Below are 15,969 nucleotides of genomic sequence, written 5' to 3'. Positions count from 1 at the left end.
CCGAGATTATATAACTACAAGTAAACGGTGGCACAAAAATAGTCATCCAATCGGGAGATTTATAATTTTTGCAAATGGCGTCGCACGTCAATCATATTTAACAATGGTGAGCTTAAAAGCTGCAGTAAACAGATACACAAATTGAACTCGTAAGTGTTAAAATCAAGATTTCCTTCGCTCAAAATCATTTTCATTTATTTAGTAGAAAGCAAAGTAAAACGATAGTCAAAAACGAAATTGAATGATTAATTTTGTGTCACCTTGTACTTATTTAATTATTTTAATTTATTTGCCTGTATTTTAAAATGCTTTTACTTAAAAAAAATATTTATAGTTACATATTAGTGCATATGTATAGGTGTATTAAATATCAATCTCTTTAGAAACATGGTGTTTAATATAAAAAAATATTGTTTTTACACAATTACTTACATTTATTGAGAACTTCATTGATATTCAGTTCAAGTATGTACAATGCCTTTGCTGTTTATAGGAAAAGTGGTTCTTGTTGGTTTTTGATTTTTTGTTTGTTTTTGTTTGAAGCAAATTTATTTTGCTTTCAGAGCTCGTTTAAGTACGTACAAGCCCTTTTCCTTTATGCACTTTTTTCACTGTTATATAATATATATAATTTTCTTTTTGTTTAGCAGAATTTTTATTCAAATTCTTTTTTACTGCTTCTTCTTTTGTATTTTATCTTCTTCTGTTTATTTGCTTTCGGGCAAATATTGATATTTTAAAAAATTTTATTGTATTTATTAAGTAACTTTTGCCACAAATCAGTTCATCAATATTTGTTTAATTTAGCAACTCAGAAGCCGGTTGCTGGTTATTATTGTTGTTTCTGTTGTTGCTGCGACGAATACTGCTCAATCTGCATCAATAAGAAATTAAGCCAATTTATTTAAATTTAGCGACATTTTTTCACTTGAAACATGCATTTTTTGCGATTTATGTTTGTAGAGTGATTTATTTGTACGACGCGCCATAACTGGTGCTGTGTCTTTATAAAAAATATAATATGTAGGAAAATATATATGAATGAAAAATTCTGTAAGTTGCTGCGGCGATTGCTACTCCGCCGCTTGTTTCGGCTTATTTTTTATTTTTATTTTTGTTTTTATATACCAACACAATAATTTTACAAGTTCATGAATTAGTCATATTTAGTTAGTCATTTGATTTTCAAAAAAAGATTTTATTAAATATTTATTTAAATGTTTAACCCTTACGGACTTTTATAAATTGTCCGAATATTAAAACAAAAACACTATGTTTTTTATTAAAAATGCTAACAAAGGCATTCAAGGCAAGTTCACTTTTAAATGACAAAATTAATATTGTATTTATTGTAGAAATTTTGATTTACTTTTGTAAGTGCGTGTGTTTTGCACTTAGCTGTGTAAAACCGTGTTTTTTAACTACTATATGTGTACGTCTACTTTTGTGTCTACGGGTTCTATACGTCTACTTATTGGAATAAATGTGAATATAAAAATAAGAATATGATTATGGATTTTAGCATGGATATGAGTATGAGTATGAATATGTATCTAAATATCAATGTGAATAGGAATATAGATATAAGTATGAATATGACTTTGAATTTAAATATGAGTACGAACATGAATATGAATATGAATATGAATATGAGTATGAGTATGAATATGAGTATGAATATGAGTATGAATATGAATATGAATACGAATATGAATATGAATATGAATATGACTTTGAATTTAAATGAATATGAATATGAATATGAATATGAATATGAATGTGAATATGAATATGAATATTAATATAAATATGAGTCTGAATATGAATATGAGTATGAATGTGAATAGTAGTACGAATATGAATATAAGTATGGATATCAATATGAATATGAATATGAGTATGAATATGAATTTGAATATGAATATGAATATGAATATGAGTATAAATATGAGTGTGAATATAAATATGAGTATGAATGTGAATACGAGTAGTAGTACGAATATGAATATGAATATGAATATGAATATGAATATGACTATGACTATGAATATGAATATGAATATGAATATGAATATGAATATGAATATGAATATGAATATGAATATGAATATGAATATGAATATAAGTATGAAAGTGAATATGAATATAATTATGAGTATGAATATGAATATGAGTATGAATATGAATATGAATTTGACTTGAATATCGATATGAATAGTAATATGAGTAGGAATATGAATATTGTTAGTGACTGCAATATCAATAAAGCAGCACCATTTAATCTTAGAGGATTTGACCTCTGTTAAGACGGTGTAAAAAGTGGACGGGATCTGCCAATAAATATGCCTATTTCTTATATGCCAGAAATTATACATTTTATATTATATATGACTAGAAACATGAATATGTAAAAGAGCAAATCTTGAAAAATCAAGCTTGAAAGTTTTTTGCTCTATAAAAATTATGAGGTTTGGTTTCCGATATAAACAATTATCTGTTTCCCTATGCTCATAGTATTCCTGGTTTTTGTATGTCATACAACAGCCAAAGGTCAATCAAATCAACGAATTAACTCAGAATTTCAAAATTTGCACATTCATGCTTTTGGCATAAAGCGGACAATATATGAACGAAATGGACTAAACTTTAAGGCTTTGATGCAGGTAAATCTCAAGGTACGAAACCCATACCCACGAATTTGCAATGCTCACCTTTTATCTCAGCAAGTCATATGCATTTCGAAAGTGATTTTTTTAAACGTATTTATTGTAAAACTAATTATAATTAAAAAGTAGTTTATTATACAAAAAAGTAGCAGTTAAATTTATTTGATTGAAAATTCTTTTGTCAGCAGTTCTGTTTTTTTTCTCGCTTTGAGTGTTTTTTCTTTTGCACTTGAAATTTTCCACCCTCAGTCGGTATTTTGGCTGCAATTTTCACACATTTCCCCATATTTGTTTTTTCGCCATAGCACATTTTAGAATTCGCCAACATTTAAAATGTCGGAAATGTTTGCTTTGTGCAAAATAATATTTCCTGTCGAAATTTGAACAAGTAAACAGCTGGATGTACGAGCATACAAATGTACGTAAGTGTATGAGACGATGGGCAATTGAATATGCGAAATAACCGAGAAGCAAGACGAGGAGTTAGAAAAAAACGAAGCTCTCGATATGCTTTTATTTAGATAATTAAAAAATATACATTAAAAAGCATTTCTAAAAAATTGCTTATTTTTGTGGCCACAAGCAATAACTGCCTAATTTAATAATATAATAATTTAATAATAAAGAAGAGCACTTTATATGTATTATAGTGAAAATGCTTTTTTAATTTTTTTTTTAATAATTGTTAGGTTGGGAATAACTTAGTCGTTCATATAGTTTTATTACTTAAGTCGAATTAAGCGGGTATTGCTTACGATCACTAAACTATTCACTTTTCCCACTAGTTTCCCAATTGCCTTATCATTTTTGCTAAGTAAAGGGTGGCTAAATTTCAAGGGCCGATGTTGAATGTGAACCATACTTAAACGTCAACGACACCGTTGACTTCTTTCTTTGAGGTTATTTGAACGAAAAGGTGTACGTCAATAAGCCAGCAACAATTCAAGAGCTAAAGTATGAGATAATTCGGCACATTAATGGCATAGCACCTCAATTATGCCTCAGAGTCATCGAAAATTTGGACCATCGGATGGAGGTGTACCGCTGAGGTCGTGGCGCCATTTGGCCAATATTTTGTTTCATGCGTAGTTGAGCTATGACAATGACAGATATGACAATAAGTTCCTGAAAAAATGGTATTTTATTCAAAATCAACACCGTTAACCACCCTTTATAAATTATATTTAAATTGTATATATGTTTGGGTGTGTGTTTCACTGCAATTGCTATTTCAAAAATATTGGTTTATTTTCTAGTCTCTTTACTCTTTCATAGTTTTTCAAATTAGAATTATTAGGCAAATTTATTTTTATTTTAATCCAAACAAAATTTTTATATTATGCATGAGCAAACGTCGATGACCCGAAAAAACCCAAGAAATGCCAAATGCAAGTAACAATATCTAAATGCATTTCCTTTTTAAAATTTCTTTTAATAAGTACAACTTTCGAGAGCTATAATGGCGCAGATTTCGTTACTGAAAAAAATATCAATGACCTGCCAGTCGTTTGCTGTGAAAGCTGTTTGGTCAAAGCTAAATATTCGATGTGATTGACCTGTATCGTAATAATTTTAGAATGTTTTGAAAAATTTTCAAGCTACGTGGCCGCTAACATTTGATGAATATTTAAAAATGAAAATAGTGTTAATGAAATCAATTTTTAGATGCAAAGAGGAAGTGAATCATGGAATTTTGCATTTTTGCTCTTAGTAATTGTATAATTTGTAGCTAATATTATATAATAACAAATCCTTTTTTTTCGGATGTATCTTATTTGTTCATTTAAGAGTAACAGTTTCAAAATCATGTTGAAAATGATTTAACAGAATTAGTACTTAAAACAAAGTGAGTAATGTTAAAATGCTAATTCAGATAACGAAATAAGTGGTGAAGAGAGCGAAGATGTTTTGTTATTGTATTGTAGTAGAAAGAGTTTAATTCACAGGGAAATCAGTTAGTAAAAGTGAAGATCCGAAAAAAAGTAGGAGGAAAGAGAAAAATGTGGGAGGGTAAGTTTTAATTCACAGGGAAATCAGTAAAGTACAAATCAGAAAATAAGGAGGAGATATGTGAGAAATGAATACTCTACTCTTCCGTGGATACTGTAAATAAACTTTTGTACTTGTGCTCGATTTATTAAGTCACTTTAGGATTTTTTCTTGTCTATTTGTCTGACTTTTGAGAGCGACTATAGATCGATGTTATTTTGTTGAGGAAATGGTAAGCATCTTTGGAATTGTAAATACCTTTGATAGGCGAAGTAGTAGATAATTTATTAGTAACCGATATAAGAGCTCTAATCGCGGCATGTTTGCCCCAAAAAGGTTTGCTGAGTGCACAAACGAACAACAACAATATAACAAAGATACATAATGAGACACTTATCTTCCTTCTTGATTAAAGGCACTTCGCACTCGCTGGCCGTGGCCGAAACCTAGATAGGTAACCCAAATATATATTTGTGTACGAGCACATGTTGGCTACTAAATGTCCTAATTGGAAGTGTGCCTAAAGCAATTAGGACATCTATTACCACAAACATTTTTGCTGTTATTCCCTCAACAGTAGCAACAAAAGTAACATAAATATGTACATATTAAATGCATGTTAATAGCAATTTACTTTCAATTCATTGTAAGTCTTGTCACTTTATGTTATCAGCACTGTCACCGCCGCCAGCATTAATGAAGCGTGATGGACAAATAATGAGCCAGAAATGTCGGTTGCACCTAAGGCCATGAACATACAGTAACAATGCGTGCATACGCACACCTTCATACACATGTAAACATAGAGAATGGCATGTCTTTAGATGTCAGATTCTGTTATCAACTCCCGCACAGCAACAGGTAAACGTGTGGTGTACTAAGGTCACACTGGTTAGCAACAATGGGAGAGTATAATAATGCAACAAATAAAACAAGCAAAGAAGAAGAAGCCAGACCCAATATTTTATAATAGTAATTGGCAGGAAAAAATACCAGTAAAAATATGGTCTAAGTTCGGGCGAAAGCGAACTTAGTTGTAGTAAAAATATCCTTCATATAGACACCTCATTGCAAAGATTAGCATTTTAACTAAATTTCTCTGAAGTATTTAGGTATAGAATATTGAGCAAATATACGAGGTAAATGTGAAGCTATTGAAAGGATATTGTTTAACCCAATAATAGACCTAGCCTCAGTTACTCACTAACTCCATGAATAAGTGACTGACTCTTTGAGACTGACTTTAGTGGTAACTCAATGACTTTTTTGGAAGCGCTAGACCGAAGAGTGGCCGAGATACCTACGAATATTGCTATAGTCTATGAAACCGCGTGATAAGGACCTTAATGAATCTTTTGAATCCTTAGAAATTTAGTGATTCGAGTTGATGAGATAGATTGCTGCCTCCAAATGCAGTAAACACAGTACGCTTCGTGTCTTTTAAAATCGATAGATCGGCCAATTGGGAATTTTTCTTCTGGTGTTTTGTTTTTTTTGTTTTTTATATCGGTCGTGGAACCTTGTTGTATGTGAAGAAATTTGGGCAAAATGCACAGAAATTGTTAAATCCATTACTGAAATGGAGTGAAAATGGAGTAAGTTCAGTGAGATTGATTTTAAAATGTTGTTTCCTCGTGCGACTGTGATTTGGAATCCCTCCCTGCTCATGCTTTTTAGAGTTATTAAATTTATTTCTTTAGAACTTTTTTTTGGTATAGCATTCGGAATTGCGTAGGTTCCAATATCCGTGCATGAAACAGTAAAATGATAGAAAAAATTGTTTCTAACCGCCACTCGGCAGGCAATGTCAAACCTCCGAGTGTATTTCTGCCATGAAAAGGCTTCTCATAAAAAACCATTTGCCGTTCGGAGTCGGCTGTAGGTCTCTCTATTTATGGAAGAACATTAAGGTGCGCGCCACAAATAGGAGGAGCAGCTCAGCCAATCATCTACCATAACGATAAGACATTTTCTTGGTAGGGGAATTGAGCTGTATAGTTTTATCGTTGGCTTTAGAGCCAACTACTAACCCTTAACCTAAGCCATCAACGATGAAATACAACAATGAGGTATCATATTTAGCCTATTTTGAAAGCCCCGACAAAAAGTATTATTTCGAGCATATCCAAAAATTGGATAAGTTTGGTGAAGTGTAGGGCTAAAAAGGAATTAAAGGTTTTAAGAAACAAAAGGTTAAGAAATAAAAGGTTTTTTGCCGAATGGAGTGGTCCTTTATTAAAGTTTTAGATACTACTTGAACTCGTCACTAATAACACGTAACACAGGCGAAAAAGTTTTTGACGATGATGAAAAAAGTTAGATCTCATATCAGTCAGAAAATCAGAAATATACAAATTTATTTTTTCCTTGAAAAAATCATCTGCCGTTCGAAAGTGGATTCTCATTTGTGTGAACAAATGTCAAAATAAAAAAAGTTCGGCTCAAACTTGCCGAGATTAAGCTAATAATTTGATCAGCTTGAGGATCGAGTTTCAAATTTGAAAATTTTTGATTTCAAGCTTCAATTTGGCGCAATACAACGCAGCATCATTCGTTTTGTTTTCCTTCTTCTACAAATATGCTAAGAGTTTTGTGTGTTTAGAATGCCAGCAAAAAAACTGACTTACGAACTCGCCGTGATAATAAAAAAAATTTAAATAAAAATACTCATAGTTACCAACTGTAGGGCAAATTACTATTTCAGCTCTTCGCACCAAATCAACATATGCACTCGCATGCACAAAATCAAAATCAAAACCAGGTACCAAAATAAAAATCAATGGTTCCACTTGCATCTTGACATTGTTTTAACAACAACTGAAATATGGCTTAATAAAAGCCGCCGCCCATTGAAGTGCAGCAGGCACCAAAGAGCCGAAATTTTAAGCTTAATTTTAAATCTGACAGTCACTGACAGTTTAGGTATTTTTCCATTGCAGACTCACTCTGAATGGATGCCAATTCGAAATTAAAAATTTCTCACACAGTTTTTGCAGACATATTTACATATACATATGTTTGCACATACATACATACATACATACAGTCTGTAGTTTCGACTGTGCCATTGTACGAGTATTCGCCTAATTGCAATGAAAATGAAAATCTTTTAATAAAATAAAATACATTTCTTTACGATGCTTGCCATGAGCTCGCTGCCGCCTGGTTTGTGTCAAGGAACAAAACAGCAATAAAAACAAAAAAGGAAAAATTCAGCAACAGCGTTCATTCGCTCGGGTGTACGCTGGCTGACAGCAATAGTTGCTTGCTGCACGTGCGTAATTAACTCTTGCAATTTATACCTTTGGCGGAAAAATTGTTGCCCTTTGCTTGCCTGCTGACATTGGTGGGGTTGTCAGTGGATAACGTTGGCGGTTTATGATTGGTTGGCGGCGAAAATGTGATGAATGTAGGTGTTGCTCAAAATTTCTAAAAGCTATTTTGCGGATTTTTAGAATTTCAGTTAGTTTCTTTATATTTAGTTTGAATTTTTTTTTTTAATTTCAAAAAATTATATGAGAAATTTTTTGTTTGCCGTGATATTTATTATTGTGTTAATTATACACAGTTGCACGCACACTTTCCATGCAAACTCACACACACACATACATGGGCATTTCACATAAATTCAAAAAATTTAGCTTGCATGTTTGCCTTTTTCAGAAACATTGCCTTTTTAGTTTCTTAACGTAAGTCAATTTAATTTTTTGGTTTTTAATTGCTTGCTTTATCTTTGGGTTTTTTGTTTTCAAATAAAAATTTCAAATGACTCTCAACTAAAGCACAAACTTTTTCGCACTCTTTATACATTTTTGTTTTATTTTTATACATTTTTTTATTTTATTTTGCAAATGTTGTTTCTGCTATTGTTATATTTATTGGTAAAATGCCTGTTTGCATTTGAGCACCTCAAAACCGCAAAACGCCGTCGCCACAACATGCGCACAGATCCGTGGATCGTTGATCGCTTAAAAACGATTTAAAAATAAAAAAAGTCAACTTGTATCGCTGCTCAAACGCGCACCAATTTTTTCAACAGGATTAATAAAATAATTAATAAAAACAATAATTTTATTTTCTTTATTTTTCATTTCCTTCTTATTGAACTTAAAATTTTTAACAAAAAAAAAAAATGTTTTTTGTTTAAAATTTTCGTTTATCAATTAAACTGTCATTGCGTCGTAAAATTGCATTAGCTTGCAATTGATCTTTTTGCTTTTGCTTACATTTTGCATTTATTTACTTTTTTCCATGCATTCATTCATTCATTTATTTATTTATTTTCTCTCGTGTACTGCACACCGACACTTTTCGTTTTATATTAACTTCTTCTTTTTTTTGTTTTATTTTTCTTTTCAAACTGCGTTTGGTTATCTAAGAAACAAGAAACTTGTTGCTGTATTGTAGTGTATAGCTCTCGCAAGTCGAATGAATTTGAGCTGATGTTAACTTGTTGCTTCTTATTTAAGGACTAAAGCAAATGCGACGTCAGACATTGTATTTTAAATGACTGCCGCCAAACCGCTACCATGCAAGCAAGCAAGCTGCCAAGCAGTAAAGCAGTCAAGAAGTGGGGAACAAGCGAAGGCGGTGGTGTACAGCAGCAGAAGTAGCACCAGTACCAGCACCAGCACCACCAGTAGTGGCAAGAGGCTGCCAGCCAGTCTGAGCACACATATACTTTGAGAATTATGTGCCCACATACAAGTAAATAAAGATTTATACTCACCAGCGTTTGCGCGGCATTTCATAAAATGTACTCGCGCAACTTGCTCGCAGAAATATCTACATACTGTCTGTCAGAGATACACATCAGTTTTAGTATTTGCCGTATGTAATTTGCTCAATTCGTTTAACAGCAACCATAGAGTAGCAACAATTACATTTGTACTCATATTTGCACAAACTTATCAGTTGTATCCATTTTTATAGAGGAATTCCTCTCTTTGGTAGCCACAAGGTGAGCACATATCTCTTGCATTGCATGCTTAGCGCGCATAGACACTCACATGTATACACGTATATAGACGTGTGTGTGAGTTGATAAATCAAAATCCCAATAAGAAATTCATTTGAAAATTATTAAAAAAATATATTCCTAATTTGATTTAATATTTGGAAGTAAAATATTATACAAGTTAACAATAAACTACATGGCAGTAATCACATATGAATAAACACAACCATTGGTTTTACAGTAGGCAGCAGAGAGAACAGTAGCTAACAGTAATGTTAAAATAACGCAAGAGCACCCACAACCTTTGTATGCTATTAACATAACAGAACACTGGAATCAATCTAGCGAAAATAGTAATTATCATTACGTTTAGTGTTGTTGGTTATTTGAATCCTTCATAAGGTCTATAGACCAGAGACTCCGCCCTTAGTTTGTAGTTTCTATAGCACGTGCTTGCAAGGGCCTTCAATATAAGAACACTGAACCAAAAGCATATAACGGTAATTAGATAGATTCATTTATTTTGTACAAAAAATCTTACAAAACTATTAACAATATGTTTTACTTTATTTAAATGAGCATAATGAGACTTGTGAAGTCATCTGCCGGAAAAGTTAGTAGATATTTATTTACAATACAATAAAATTGATTTTTGTGCATTGAAAATCACTTACACCATTTAGAACCTGAACTAGTTCAGTATTGCTAAGGACGTTCTTTCCGAAAAGATTTAAGTTACATAAAGAGCAAGTTTTTTTGTAAAGGCCATTAAGCATAATGCAAATACTTCTGGCTTAAAAACCCGTGTAATTTAAATTTTAAATAATGATATTATTATTATATTAATAGCATGCTATGCTTCTGCGATAGTTCCGATAATAAGAATTAGTTCAGGCAAGCAAAACGCAATTGAACAACTTTTCACAGGTTTACATTTGCTTTACCAAAAACTTTGTGATCGGCAAATTTTGTTTATAAAAAGTCGCTGTTTGTTACCAAACGCGGATACCACATTTTCTTAACTCTCTAGTTATGCTGTAAACGGCGTGAAATACACGGCAGCGTTTGATTAAATTATTTCCTCACGTAGCAATACCAAGTTCGGATCGAAATTCAAATGTTGCACATTTTAAGGAGCGGTATTGCAATTTATGTGAAACGTGTTGAAAGTGAAAAAAATTTGAAACATTATATTTAAAAATTGTTATTGACGTTGTAATAATCCAGAATTACCTAATCTGGAACACAAAAACGCAAATTTGTATATATTTTTTTATTTAGAGCAGAGGATAGGAATAGAAATCAGAAATCAATAGCGTAAGTGTTCGCCATTGTGTATATAAAACATCAAATTAAAGGATTTTTTTTTTTCAAATAGAGTTGCTTCTTGGTGACTACCATCCAATAGGGCTCGTGTGCAAGACCCACTGTTAGCATGAAACACAAAATGTTTTCCATATTTTCTTTAATAATTTCCATTATTTCTTTATAGGTTTTTTTTTCAGACATGTTTTCACACACATAAACGAAAAAGCACCTCATAAAAAACATTGCCATTCGTAGTCGGCTTAAAACTGTAGGTCCCTCTATTTGTGGAACAACATCAAGACGCACAACACAAATAGGAGGAGGGGCTCGGCCAAACACTCAAAAGAAAGTAAGCGTCAATTATTTATTTTTAGGCTGACGATTTGGCAATCGCAGTTAGTATCCTCATGGATATTCTGCACTCGCCCACGCTTAGTAACTGGATAGAGAATAGGGGACTCGGAATAAACCCCGATAAAACTGAACTAATTCTTTTTACAAGGGAACATAGACTGCCCACAGTCTCCCCGCTAATTTTAAAGGGTGTGGAGATTCCTTTGAAAGAGAATGTGAAATACCTAGGCCTCAGATTAGTCGTGAAACTTACGTGGAAATCTAACATTGAAAATAGGGTTCAAAAGGCCAAGATATTATTGCACACATGCAAAAAAGCAGTCGGAATCAAATAGGAATTAACATCTCGTATCACACACTGGGTTTACACTTCTGTAGTCCGGCCTATTTTACTATGATATATGGAATACTTTTGTGGAGGCCATCAACTCAATTACAGTTATATGAAACTGCTGAGCAAGGTCCAAAGAACTGCACTTGAAGGGCCACCCCTAATAAAGCACTCGAGGTGTTAACTGCCCTAAATCTGGTAGGAAAACACGTGGGCGCCGCTTCAACGTTTCGACTCAACAGTATGGCGCTATGGAGAGCCGGCGGTTCGGCCACGCTTCTATACTACATACTATGGCTAGTTAGAACCACGAAGTCGATTACTCTCTCTCGAAACCCACCTTCAACAGTCTCTTCTAGACTAACATGCCGTAAAGAAGAGAGTGGCAAACTCAAATGCCATGGAGAAGAGGGGAACTAAATTACTACACGGATGGATTCAAGTTAGAAAATAAAGTATTCTATGGAGTTTTTTCAAAAGAATTAGGATTAGAATTATCGGTTCGACTTCCGGACTACTATAGCGTATATCAGGCAGAAGGCGTAGCCAGGTGGCTGTGTACATTAACACACACGCCGTAACAAGAACCACGATAAATATCTTCTCGGACAGCGATGACGGCCATCCAATCAATGGAGGCAGTTATACTTAAGATCAAAGATTGCTCATGAATACTACGTAGCTCTAAATGATATTAGCATTGTCTTCAAGGTCAGGGTTCCGGGACATAGAGATATTGAAGGAAATTGCAGGGCCGATGAGCTAGCCAGAAAGGGTACTAATCTTCCACTTCTTGAAAACATTGAGACAACATTGGAATCCGTATGGCAATTTGCAAATTAAGGATGAAAAATAATATTCTCCAGGAAGCCTATAGGTCATGGAAAGAAGAAAATATGTGCGTTACAACAAGCCTAATTTTGCCGCAAATAGATAAGAGAAGATCAAGAGAGTTGCTTAACTTCTCAAGAGAGAACATCTCGTAGGTCGTGGCTTGTGTCATCGGCTGTTACGTAGGCACTCTCTAGACTAGGAATATTTTCGCATGAATACTGGAGAAGTTTTAGAGACGAGGAAGAGAAAGAAACATTTTCATTTCATTTATTGCCCAAAATCATTTTAACATAGGAGTTTACAAAGTTATGATAAAATTAGATTATTTAGCATTATCCTAACATACATTTGTATTTATCTAGGAGTTTAAAACTTATTTTTCTCTTGATTATACAATAGGTTATCATTATTATTTGGAATGTCTTTGGCATAATTTTAAAACTTATTTATATTCTCCCAAAAAGGGCTTAAAAAGGAGATAATCATTAGAGCCCAGTGTTGGGATAGAACCTATCCTACGCTTCATAAGAGAATCTAATTAGCTCCATGAGAACTGAGAGCAAGGTTCCCGTGTTACTTAGTGGTACCAGAACGGACCTACATGGCCTAAGTGAGTTTGGCTACTCTAAGCCGACTGTCACAAAAACCTAACCTAACATAACCTTACCCCTGTAAAAACCGGGGATTCTACACTCTAATGTTAAAAATGTCAACATTGAATCATCAACATTTCTGATAATCATAAATATTCAAGCCGCATAAGGATTATGACTACCACCAATTAATCCAAATATCTCGCGATAGCATCTCTTGGGTTTTACCATTACTTTCACACATACACAGAGAAATACAAAATGTTCTCTTAAGTTGCGCTGATGCGCGCGACAAAGCAACAAAAGGCAATTCTCTTATCTGTGAAAACAATCTGTTGATTAACAAATGACTACTTTTTTTATAAAATTATTACTCTCGGTCTCTTTTTCATTCTCTTTTTCGGTTTCACATTCTCTTTTTGTATGCCCCTTTTCAGATATTTACCTTTTTGAGACAATTTTCAGTTAGGCATTGAATGGGCAATTTTTATAGCGCTTTGATGACCACTTGTTGCTTCCAACAGCAGTTGTAGGGGAAAAGAAGATTATCACTCCAATTGGAGCACGCGTATTGCCTACATACACATGTAGATACTTGGGAGCATATTTATGTACATGTGTAAGTGCATGTGTGCTGCTATGAGTAATGTGTTCTTAATTGTTTGGAGTTTCCCGTATCATTGCTATGCTTCGCTAAAAATCTGTTGAGCTTTCCTAATTATTTGAATAGAAAATTAGTGTGAGGAGAGATTTATGTATGTGATAACATGTGAAACTGTAGATTTTGTATACATATGTATGTAATGTAATGCTGCCTACTCAGTTTTTTTTTATCAATTTAATTTTTCAAAGGACTACTCGTGTAGATTAAAAAAGTGAGTATAAGTATTAAAAACAATTTATGGAAAATAATGCAATTAAGTGAAAGGCTAAAGCTTGCATTAACGTAAGATTTGGGTAAGCCGGAAAAACAGAGACAATTTCTCAAGGACTCGAGCTTACTCTTTGAAGTGTGTCTAAACCTAAAAAGGTGCATTTCCCATACCGTTCGACTAACTTTGGTTTTAAATCGGTTTCAATTGGCTTTTGAGTGGATAAATAAACTGGATAAGTTTAATTAGCGGAAAGAGACGGAGTTGATGATTGAAATTAAGATCCAAATGACAGTATAAGAATAGAGAAAACTTAAATTTGTTTATTTACTCCTGCCGAGCTTCCCTGACACTTTAATACTCTCACGCCACAGCAGTTTGTCGAGGAACAGGCAACGTATCTCCATTTTAACACTGCCTAACCACAATTAAATTTAACATACCCATATTAGATTATCGACTATCGGTGATACCTATGGTGTACATATGTTAGCTTCCATTAATTGTGACCCAAGGTGAATTCATGGAAGGTGACTGCTCTAAGATTTTGCAATTCTGTGTCTGGATTGCCTTTGTTTGCTTGTTTAAATGCTCGTGGAAATTTTCACAATCAATGCACAAAAATATGAATTCGCCCTAATTGAGACCCTTAATTAGTCTAATCAGAAATTGAAACTCTACTCATTTCAGTTTGATAAGCTGTGTTTTCACTTTTCGGCATGTTCGGCTTTTGTCAAGAAGCACTTAGTTGCACTGCTGCTATTCCGGCCGATGAGGTACTCGACCTACGGAACGAATAGCCACTAAATTTGAGCCCATAGTTGGGTCTCGTTCCACAGTTCCGTAATTTATGAATTCGTTAGATATTTTATTTTTTTGTACATCACATTGTTCGGGTATGTCGTAAGTTCAAGCGGTAGTTTGTAGTTTTCAGAACTGATCTTATTTCCTTATATTTTCCTATATTTTTTGCATATACTAAAAGTAAAACAACAATAAACAATTATCAACCTTATCCTTCGGTGCAAAGTTCCGGGATTCAGTATCAGCATTTGTATTTACATATGCGCACCACATACATACATACATATATGTGTGTATATTCTTTTTCTTTGTATGCACCTATCAGCAGTTACATATGTACGTTAATATGACAACCAACAATCGGTGCCGTGGCGCTTATTTCTATCACTACTTATCTTTAGAATCTGTATGTATGCATTTCATTGCAAGTGCAACATATACATCCAAACACACCTCATATTTCTGAATGCATTTATAATCAAACATACATATATATGTATGCATGCATAGTAGGCTGACCACTTAGCCGCATAACTGAACGCCACCATGCAGAGAAATGATAAATCAAATATGCGCATTCATTCATATACTCGTGAACGTATGTATGTATGTGACGACATTTTTTCCACCTACCTCGCACTACACTAACAAAAAATGCATTCCGAGCGCATTTTTCTGTTGTTATTCATTTTTCCATTGAAGGCACATACCTACGTACATAAGTATGTAAGTAGAGGTTTTTGTTGCATTCTTTATTTTTATTTTTCTTTTTGACAAATTAATTTTTGGTAAATTTACCTATGTACATACATACATATAAACGAATGCATGCATGGTATGCCGTGTATTTGATTGCAAAATTGCCATGAACTTTTGGCTGCGTTCATACAACTACAACTTTTACTTATTGTTGTTGTATAGCTAAACTCATTCAACATTTAGCGCTCAGTCCTCCAGCCCTGCATATTGGTGGGTGCGCGATGATGTGTATGGGGAATTTGTGAAAATCAACACAGATTACACAATCAAAAAACACGCTTGTAAACAAAACAAAAAATATACATATGTACATATATAAACCTGTAATTCAACTCAGCGGCAAATGATCGGCGATCGACCAACCAGAGTTTGTTACATGTGCGTATTTATCTACTATATATGTGTGTAGGTAATTATCTGTGCGTATGTATGTAGGTACACAAAGGTACGTAAAAGGAGGCAAAGTAGCTGTCTTGGACATATCAGCTGGAGAATCGCGTTG

At 33.5% G+C, this 15,969-nt stretch overlaps 1 protein-coding gene across 10 annotated transcripts in view; it reads right to left on the bottom strand.

Annotated features, from left to right (window-relative positions):
- The window catches only part of LOC128867760 (ion transport peptide), a 120,988-nt gene that overhangs the window by 68,241 nt on the left and 36,778 nt on the right, over positions 1 to 15,969 (bottom strand). The window contains exons 1-2 of one of the 10 annotated variants that reach the window (XR_008455025.1): positions 8,882 to 9,557; positions 433 to 874 (exon numbers count right to left, since the gene is read on the bottom strand). The exons of 8 other annotated variants lie outside the window; for them this stretch is intronic. The gene's annotated coding sequence lies outside the window, so the exon portion shown is untranslated. Of the gene's footprint in view, positions 1 to 432; positions 875 to 8,881; positions 9,558 to 15,969 lie in introns of those variants that run through there. One more of the 10 variants, XR_008455026.1, reaches the window with a different exon arrangement.

This window comes from Anastrepha ludens, chromosome 6, assembly GCF_028408465.1.
Source record: "Anastrepha ludens isolate Willacy chromosome 6, idAnaLude1.1, whole genome shotgun sequence".
NCBI lineage: Eukaryota > Metazoa > Arthropoda > Insecta > Diptera > Tephritidae > Anastrepha > Anastrepha ludens.
Note: the sequence above shows the minus strand (reverse complement) of the source record. Positions and strands in the feature narration are given on the sequence as shown.